Raw genomic sequence first — 7,804 nt, 5'->3', positions numbered from 1 at the left:
TGCATGGAAGTATTATTTTGGGCTAGGAGTATGTTAGAGATCTTGTTATAACCTTAGAACTTGCTTAGAAGTGATTAGAATCTTGTTTGGTACGAAATGAGTTTTCTACTTAGAAGCAAATGTTTGCACCTCTTCGGCTGAATGTTCGAGGTCGAAGCCAATCTAACCTGTCAGAACATTTGGAGCTTAGGCAGAAACTCTATTTTGAACATTTTTAGGTCTAGGACCCATTTTAGCTTAGATTTAGAACAAATGATAGGTATTTTCACAGATTTGGAGAGTGGGGAACACCCAGAGGAATATTTGGAGAAACCTTACGATGCAGGTGAGTACTGTGAAGCACCAAATTTCCAAGATTGATTTATCCAAAAAGCATCTGTTCACTTGAGCTTAGAAAATCTTTTTATAACCCTCAAAGAAGTGTCTTAACCCTTAATCAAGCCCTCATTTGAAAAATATCCCTAAAAACCTAACCCTAACTCTCTGGCCGAACGTTCGACAGGGGACCACACAGAATGTTCGACCATGTCCTTAGTGTGAACGTTTAATAGGGGACCACAACAAACGTTTGTTGACCAAAGTTTGACCTATAGGTATTGACCAAACATTCCACCTGCAACCCTTGAATCACTATGAAAATTTACTAGGATCGAGTTCTACCCCTTTTTGCCAATCAAGCAACAAATGGAACTAAGCCATTCAACATAGATATAAAATCATTGGGATTCATGGCAAAGTCCACAACCGATGTTATTTTATGACATTAGATTTGACTTGTAATCTTATAATTTGTTATGGACTACTTTGACATAACATTTAGAGAAATACCTATGTTATCAAAGATTGTGGTTTAACTTATAGCTATATATGTGTTTATAAGTGAAAAGTCTTCCGCTATAGACGCCCCTCGGAGATGATAAGATTCCTAAGTTTTATTCCTTAGACAATGAAACTGGGAGGCGGCCGAGCTGTACCTGCACTGAGTTGGTGGCTGACTGGGCTTTTTCCTGACAAAGGCGACTTGAACTTGAGGACGAGTTCTTTCCAACTCAGGGAGACAAATGCAAGAGAAGATCGACATTAGTGTGGATTTATTATTTATGCATGTGTGTTTTAGTTTTCCTTTTCAATAAGGATTGAGTTTTTCCTTTTCCATTACGATTATGTTTTTCTTTTTCAATTAGGACTTGTTTTCCTTATTAGATTAGGAGTATTTTTAAGTCTATATAAGAGATACACACTCAATTGAAAATTTAGTTTAGAAGTATCAATTAAATTTCAGTTTTTCAGAATTATTTCTCTCTTTGCTTATTTGGGGCGATTAAGGTCTTTCTCTATTCTATTTGTTATTTTCTCTCTTCTAGAATTCATTTTTAAATCTTCCATTCTTAGTTTCTGTTTCTATCATACCCTATAAGAACAGTCTTAATTATGCTCGGCGTCAGTTTCTAAGAAAGTCATTTTCATTTCATAAGAGTAATAGAGAAAGAAGATAGAGCTTAATTTTTGACATTAACGATGTCAATATAAAGACCATTTGTTCGATGCTAGTACATGTATGGAAATTGACAATTACTAACATAAACCAGAGCTCCTTCCACGCTTATCAAGTGAGACCACAATGTGATGCAGATCGTAGGTCCCCTGGGAGTGTGATCGATCGCACATGCACCTGCGATCGAGCGCAATTCTAGACATTTGCGAACCAAGTCCCTGGAACTACGATCGATCGCACTTGTACCTGCGATCGATTGCACACGGAGCTGCTTATGTTATATTCCGCATTTTAATTAGGTTAAGCCATCTTTATTTCCTTGTTTTAGTAGGATTAGGGTTTTGGGAGTCAATATTTCGTTATTTTATTAGGTTTAGGGTTTTGGGGCTATAAATATATGCTTATAGCCTCCAGAGAAAACGGTTGTTGATTATTATTGATTTTGATTAATGAGAATACTCAGAGTTGAGTTTATTCCTCTTTTCCTTTAAACTTTAGAGAGTATCTATTGTTTTTAGAAGAATTCTTAGATCATTGATAGAATCTAGGTCTAGAATTAGTTATCCGCTGCTTTATTGTTGTTTTTCGCTGCAGCCTACTAAGTCACGCTGCATCAGTTGGTATCAGAGCTCAATTACTTTTCATGAATGGGGAGGAGCAACCGCTTTGCAGACATGAACGAGGTGTACGTGCGCACGGAGATAGCACGTAAGGAGCAACCAGCGATTCGTTTGAGACACATGAGTGGTGGGCTGAACAATTCTCGTCGCCAACCAAGACCGCAATTCGCGGAGGCGGAAGGCAAATCTATCGCTGAACCTTGGCAACACACGGAGGATCAATTCAGGGCTATGAGGGATGAAATTGAAGACCTCACTACTCAATTATCCAACTTGTGTGGTCAACATGGGAATGGATCTAGAAACTCGTTTGCGGAGCGCCGAACACATAGACGTTAGCACCTTGCACAAGCTCATGCCAATCGGCGGGTAAGTAGATTCGAACTCAAAATTCCGAAATTCGAAGGGGATCTAGAACCCGACGAATTTCTGGATTGGGAGTTGGCTATTGAAGAGGTTTTTGAATTCAACGGGGTGCCTGATGAACAACAAGTCTCTTTGGTGGTACATACATTCTGGGGAAGAGTTGGTGCATGGTGGCAACAACTGAAGAGAACTAGGAAGCGGGAAGGCAAATTGAAGATCAATAGTTGGGAGAAACTATTGAAATATATGCGCATCGCTTTCTTGCCCCATAGTTATACCATGGGTCAAAAGTCACAAAATTGGAGACAAGGGTCTCTGGCTGTGACAAAGAAAATAAAAAATTCCTACAAAAAAGAGGTATTTAGGGAAACATGGAGTGAGGTGAAGAGTCACCTTACTTGCCAACCACAAATCCATAAACCGAATCCATATTCTGTGGACGAGGAAAAAGAATCTGTGGATGAGGAGTTTCAGGAGTCCGAATTCATTGATGAAGAGTTCAGACATGAAGATGTTGAAGATCCTTCGCAAGGATTCGTGGATTGGGATTCCCCACCAACCTATAATGACGATGTCAATGAGGAAGAACCGATTGAAGGACCTTTGGCATCCGACCTAGAGGACGAGTACGAAGAGGATGAATTTTATCCCATGCTTGACGGCCTCTACCCCGAAGAAGATGACCAAGAGGAGGGGTACAAAGAAGATGGTTTTTCTCCCATGTTTGGCCGCCTCTACCCCGAAGATGATCATTTGGAAGACGAAGAGCCCACGGGTGACATTGACAATTATGAAGAGGTTGATGAAGACTTTTCAGATGAAGTGTTTAATTATAATGATGAAGAGGGTTATGTTGATTTTCTTGGTGTTGAAAGTATTTTAAATTCTCCTGACAACAATTGTGATGAGTTCTATGCGAATGAGGAGAATTATATGTTCACAAGGGAAACGACAGTTGATCCGTCCTTGAGTATCTTCATAGCACGTGAAAGGGAGAAGGAACAAGAGAAGAACGGCAAATTTGTAGTATGGCCAAGTGGTGTGTGGGGCTTTCATGACAACCATCAAGGTATTTCGATGATGAGAAGCATCATGTTTATTTTGGAATGTTGCCTTGTTTTGATCTTGAAGAAGGGCGAGTGGAATGAGTTGACTGGACATCCGAAGGACCGTGGAAAGAACCGGCCGAATTCGAGGGCGAATTCTCTCCAACAAGGGGAGAATGATGCAAATCGTAGGTCCCCTAGGAGTGTGATCGATCGCACATGTACCTGCGATCGAGCACAATTCCAGACATTTGCGAACCAAGTCCTTGGAACTGCGATCGATCACACTTGTACCTGCGATCGATCGCACACGGAGCTGCTTATGTTATATTCCGCATTTTAATTAGGTTAAGCCGTCTTTATTTCCTTGTTTTAGTAGGATTAGGGTTTTGGGAGTCAATATTTTGTTATTTTATTAGGTTTAGGGTTTTGGGGCTATAAATATATGCTTATAGCCTCCAGAGAAAATGGTTGTTGATTATTATTGATTTTGATTAATGAGAATACTCAGAGTTGAGGTTATTCCTCTGTTCCTTTAAACTTTAGAGAGTATCTATTGTTTTTAGAAGAATTCTTAGATCATTGATAGAATCTAGGTCTAGAATTAGTTATCCGCTGCTCTATTGTTGTTTTTCGCTGGAGCCTACCAAGTCACGCTGTTGATTATTAGTGATCTTGATTAATGAGAATACTCAGAGTTGAGTTTATTCCTCTTTTCCTTTAAACTTTAGAGAGTATATATTGTTTTTAGAAGAATTCTTAGATCATTGATAGAATCTAAGTCTAGAATTAGTTATCCGCTGCTTTATTGTTGTTTTTCACTGCAGCCTACTAAGTCACGCTGCATCACAATGAGACTCCTCACTGTGCGATTTCCGCCTTCTTCAAGCCAAACAAGTTCACCAGATGAAACTTGTATTTTCTTGCTAGTTTCATAATTTACAGTGAGAGTGTATGACTTCTTTTCATTCTTCTTTCCAAAGCGCAATATCGTTCGTGAAACTATAATCTTAGAACCTTTTGGCTCTACCACCCTCGCCTTGTAACTCATGACATCTTCTCCAACATTTGTTACAACTCTTTGGAACTTTGCAACAATTGATTTTTGTTTTCTACGGTATAAAACCAGAAATGATGGGTAGTTAAGGTCAGCAGAAGGGTTTGAACAGCTAAAACTCTCTATACTAGTGATCCACTCTATTTGTTCCTTATTGTAATTTATTGCACATAATAGATTCACATAGTCTTGTACACCTGCATCATAAAGAAAACCTGGGTCGAGTGCTTGATTAGGACGAATCTGACCAGCTCCCATGGGTAGTTAAGGTCAGCAGAAGGGTTTGAACAGCTAAAAGGTAGTTAAGGTCAGCAGAAGAGGGTTTGAACAGCTAAAACTCTCTGTACTAGTGATCCACTCTATTTGTTCCTTATTGTAATTTATCGCACATAATAGATTCACATAGTCTTGTACACCTGCATCATAAGCAAAACCTGGGTCGACTGCTTGATTCGGACGAATCTGACCAGCTCCCATGGCCAGAGGTGAAGCAGGCTCCAAATTATTACCATTATCCTGAATAGGCTTATCTTGATTATCATATGGGGATGCAGTGGTTATAATAGTAGACCTAATAGCTGCCGGACTCCATTTTGGATGTGCACCTTTTAAAAGGGCAGCCACGCCGGTAGCGTGAAGACAAGCCATGGATGTCCCAAACAAGATATTGTAACTGCTACGCAAATTTTTCCGTTTTCTCACAGGCAGATTTGTGGGCCAAGCTCCCAAAACATGTGATCCAGGTGCCATTACATCTGGCTTCAAAATGCATGGAAAGGTGGTGGAGGGACCTCTTGCGGCATAACCAGCAACAATGGGAGCAGGCTTCATGAATCCTTGAGAGAATTGTCGGAATGTGATGCTTGCCGTGGCTAGAGAAGTAGCAGCTTCCATGTATTTGAACAAAGTCTCTCCTTCATCTGGACCAATCAAAACGCAAGGACAAAGAATCGGATGTAGGCCATCTATTTGTGTTGATATATACTTATTGAAGACAAAATATAGCACCATCTACATCTGACTTTTGCATCAACTCTAGTTGAGTGGGAGAGGAACATACCCACCGTGGCATATGATAATTGCATGAGGGGCCTTGGATAGAACGTTGTTACAAGCCGACAGGGTGTTGTCATATAGTAATGGCAATGTTTCCGTTGAGAGAGCGCCTGCAAAGGTGGTCCATCCAGTAGTTGTTAGGCCTTCCCCTAGCTTCAAAATTCCACTGAACAGTCGATCAGTTGTTCCCACAGTGACAGTTAAGACCCATGGCACTGCGATAGCAAAAACCAGATTTCCTCCCGCAGCAAAAACCGGCACACCATATCCCATTGCATAAAATGTACCTTTTGCGATAGTATCCGCATATAAGGGTTGAGCACTTGCATCATTGCCTAAAAGAGGGAAATTACATCGACACCATCAGAGATGGCTTTGTCAATAGCATACATAATATCACTGCCAACGGTTAGTCCATCTCAGGAGACCTTGTAAAAGGCCAACCTAGCATGTGGTGCAACTCCACTTGCTGTTCCCGAAGCATAACCAAAATAGGATGCACCATTTACATAATTTCCGGCAACAATAGAGGCAATGTGGGTTCGGTGTCCTCAAGTGTCCCTAGCAGAGTTCATGCTAATCTTAATGTCAGGTTTATATTTTTTTATACCATCATACAAGTACCTAGCTCCAATGATTTTAGCATTACACATGGAAGAATTGAACTCCTGTCCTACCTGACACGTTCCCTTCCAGTTTTTGGGAGGTTTTGGAGTCATGCTAGTGTCTTTGAAGCTCTCCATTTCTGGCCAGATTCCAGAGTCAATAATTCCAACAATGGCATTTTCACCTTTGTTTGAAGCCGGCCAAAGGCCAAAAGTAGGATTGAAGGAGAGGAACTCAGGGGTGTAGGTAGTCTGAAGGGTGAAAGTTGTGTCAACATAAGCTGAGATGTATCCTAGAGACTTCTTTAGAGCCTCCAGTTCATACTTGGAAAGAAAAGCACTAAAACCATGAAAAGCATGAAAGTAAGCATATACAAGTGATGGTGAAGATTGATGCTTGTCTAATGAGGTAGGATTTGTATACTTTAGGGCATCAATGATGGAGGAGTACCAGTTCTTATGACCCACAAAAGCCTTAGGCATAAGGGAGATGTCCATATGTACTATATAGACTATCCTCTCTACCATTAATGTAGATTTAGCATGGAGAAGTAACAAGAAGCAAGAAAAAACAAACAAGTATAGAAAGAGAACCCCATAAGTAAATCCCATTTCTATTTTAATCCAAAACAATTTGGTTTAGAGACGAGGAGGCAATGTTATCAATTATATATGTGAAATAATGAACGAAGGTGACAAGAATATATAGAGTTGCAAAAACAAGGTTAGGGGAGAAGGTGAATTAAAGAAAATTTAAATGTCAACATCTTCAATAAGATAATCTAAGCCATCTCCTTTGCAATTGGCAAGGATTCTATACTGATTGTCACAACTAGGGGCCAAGATCAAAAAGTATCTTTCCATATTATCAAATGGCTAGATACTTGAATCGTTAGGCAAAACAGAATATATATATATATAATTACTAGATTCATATACTTTCATGGAAAAGAAAGGTTAAACAAGTATGTACCTAATTTTCTTCAAGAGTACGTATGTCTTTTTTTTAAGAGTAATGTTAGATACTATATTTTTACAATACAATTGTCCAATAATGTTGACGTGTCACAGCAAATCAGTCATTGGATCTTTTATAACTGACACAAACCTTGAGTAGGACTCACTATTGAAAACCGACTTGAAAGGGGAGTGTGTTCAAGAGCTTATATAAACATGGTTAAAAGATTGTACTTAAATCATGTTAGACACTTAGGACCATAACATACAACCACTATCTGCAACCGACATCCACTACATCGCCGACTCTATCGACACTAAACCGACGATATTCCTTTCTCTTTTTGGCCGCTCCACTCATCTATCGATATTCAATACTATCCCCATACATAGTATGCCCATAAAATTGGCAAGGATTCTATTCACCGCAATAAACTCATTGTCACATCTAGGTACTAAAGATGAAAACATGTATCTTTCCATATTATCAAAGGGTTGGATCCTTGGATTGTTAGGCAAAAAAAAAAAAAAAATTGCAATTACTAGATAGATATCTTTTCATTGCAAAGAAAGGCTAAACAAGTACCTAAGCATATTCAAGA

The 7,804-nt window shown here is 39.5% G+C and overlaps 1 pseudogene; it reads right to left on the bottom strand.

Annotated features, from left to right (window-relative positions):
- Nucleotides 1-4,147: 4,147 nt before the first annotated feature.
- On the bottom strand, nucleotides 4,148-6,857 carry LOC132169609 (subtilisin-like protease SBT3; annotated as a pseudogene).
- Nucleotides 6,858-7,804: the final 947 nt, after the last annotated feature.

The sequence above is a fragment of the Corylus avellana genome, chromosome 1 (genome assembly GCF_965113065.1).
Source record: "Corylus avellana chromosome 1, dhCorAvel1.hap1.2, whole genome shotgun sequence".
Lineage (NCBI taxonomy): Eukaryota > Viridiplantae > Streptophyta > Magnoliopsida > Fagales > Betulaceae > Corylus > Corylus avellana.
Note: the sequence above shows the minus strand (reverse complement) of the source record. Positions and strands in the feature narration are given on the sequence as shown.